Here is a 2,647-nt window from a genome sequence, read left to right as displayed (position 1 = left end):
CAAAACGCCATGGAAATGGCAAATAATTACCAACACACTGGTCATTTCAAAATGTCAGGATGAAATCTGAAGCACGATCCACACTTTTCCCATCTCACGCAAATATGCACTTTCCAACTCTGGAGGTAAACAAATCAAAGGCAGGGCTGACAGAAGCCCCGCACTTACACCCCACCATGAAATCTCAACTACCAAGCAGAATTCTTATGCTAATGCGAGAACCCGGCTCGGGTTCTGAAAATAATGCTGAAACCACAACAGAATAATACTTAAAAGAACACTGTCTTGGTAGTCTCTAGGACCAACTATTGGAAATGCCAAGATTACTGGGCCTTAGCCTGTTTCGTCTGTGAAAACTCTGGTATGCTTAAGGATGCAGAGACCAACCTTAGGACAATTACGGTGAAAAGTGCTTAGGAAAAATACCAAATAGTTCTACACTTAGCGGTTCTTTCAACAGTTGGGCCACACAACTCTTGGAAAGATCGAGTAACTTTGGCGTAGCCTTCGATTGGTCTGGAGAAGCAATCGCCATTCCTAGCTGATGAATCAAATGATTCTGAAAGGAACGGTGAAAAGTGCGGATCCTGTTTCAGTCTTTAGACTGAAACAGGATCCGCACTATTCCCCTGTCCCACAAAGGCGCCCTTCTCATGTCTGGCGCTAGTCCAACAAACCCAGGACTGACAGAGGCCCTGCACTTGCCACCCCAGAAAAATATCTCATCTCCAAAGAAGGATTCTTCCGCTAACGGTTGAAAAGGGCTCCCGTTCTTGAAACAGTGGTGAAAAAATGGTGAAATAATACTGCAAACAATCCTATCTTCCAAGGCTCCTGTGACAGCTATGGGAAATAGCAAGTTACCTGGGCCTCAGCAGAGGTTTCTCTGCAAAAAGCATCATAGGCTTCAGTATGCAGAGACAGACCTCATGACTATTACGGGGCCAAACGCCATGGAAATGGCAAATAATTACCAACACACTGGTCATTTCAAAGTGTCAGGATGAAATCTGAAGCACGATCCACACTTTTCCCATCTCACGCAACTATGCACTTTCCAACTCTGGAGGTAAACAAATCAAAGGCAGGGCTGACAGAAGCCCCCCACTTACACCCCACCATGAAATCTCAACTACCAGGCAGGATTCTTATGCTAATGCGAGAACCCTGCTCGGGTTCTGAAAATAATGCTGAAACCACAACAAAATACTACTTAAAAGAACACTTTCTTGGTAGTCTCTAGGAACAACTATTGGAAATACCAAGATTAATGGGCCTCAGCCTGTTTCGTATGTGAAAACTCTGGTATTCTTACGGATGCAGAGACCAACCTTAGGACAATTACGGTGAAAAGTGCTTCAGAAAAATACCAAATAGTTCTCCACTTAGCGGTTCTTACAAAAGTTGGGCCACACACCTCTTGGAAAGATCGAGGTACTTTGGCCTAGCCTCGATTGGTCTGGAGAAGCAATCGCCATTCCTAGCTGATGAATCAAATGATTCTGAAAGGAACGGTGAAAAGTGCGGATCCTGTTTCAGTCTTAGACTGAAACAGGATCCGCACTATTCACCTGTCCCACAAAGGCGCACTTCTCATGTCTGGCGCTAGTTCAACAAACCCAGGACTGACAGAGGCCCTGCACTTGCCACCCCAGAAAAATATCTCATCTCCAAAGAAGGATTCTTCCCCTAACGGTTGAAAAGGGCTCCGGTTCTTGAAACAGTGGTGAAAAAATGGTGAAATAATACTGAAAACAATCCTATCTTCCAAGGCTCCTGTGCTAGCTATGGGAAACAGCAAGTTACCTGGGCCTCAGCAGAGGTTTCTCTGCAAAAAGCATCATAGGCTTCAGGATGCAGAGACCGACCTCATGACTATTACGGTGCCAAACGCCATGGAAATGGCAAATAATTACCAACACACTGGTCATTTCAAAGTGTCAGGATGAAATCTGAAGCACGATCCACACTTTTCCCATCTCACGCAAATATGCACTTTCCAACTCTGGAGGTAAACAAATCAAAGGCAGGGCTGACAGAAGCCCCGCACTTACACCCCACCATGAAATCTCAACTACCAGGCAGGATTCTTATGCTAATGCGAGAACCCTGCTCGGGTTCTGAAAATAATGCTGAAACCACAACGGAATAATACTTAAAAGAACACTTTCTTGGTAGTCTCTAGGACCAACTATTGGAAATGCCAAGTTTAATGCGCCTCAGCCTGTTTCGTCTGTGAAAACTCTCGTATGCTTAAGGATGCAGAGACCAACCTTAGGACAATTACAGTGAAAAGTGCTTAGGAAAAATACCAAATAGTTCTCCACTTAGCGGTTCTTTCAAAAGTTGGGCCACACACCTCTTGGAAAGATCGAGTTACTTTGGCCTAGCCTTCGATTGGTCTGGAGAAGCAATCGCCATTCCTACCTGATGAATCAAATGATTCTGAAAGGAACGGTGAAAAGTGCGGATCCTGTTTCAGTCTTTAGACTGAAACAGGATCCGCACTATTCACCTGTCCCACAAAGGTGCACTTCCATGTCTGGCGCTAGTCCAACAAACCCAGGACTGACAGAGGCCCTGCACTTGCCACCCCAGAAAATTATCTCATCTCCAAAGAAGGATTCTTCTGTTAACGGTTGAAAGG

Source organism: Lemur catta, assembly GCF_020740605.2.
Source record: "Lemur catta isolate mLemCat1 chromosome 10 unlocalized genomic scaffold, mLemCat1.pri SUPER_10_unloc_1, whole genome shotgun sequence".
Taxonomy (NCBI): Eukaryota; Metazoa; Chordata; class Mammalia; order Primates; family Lemuridae; genus Lemur; species Lemur catta.
Note: the sequence above shows the minus strand (reverse complement) of the source record.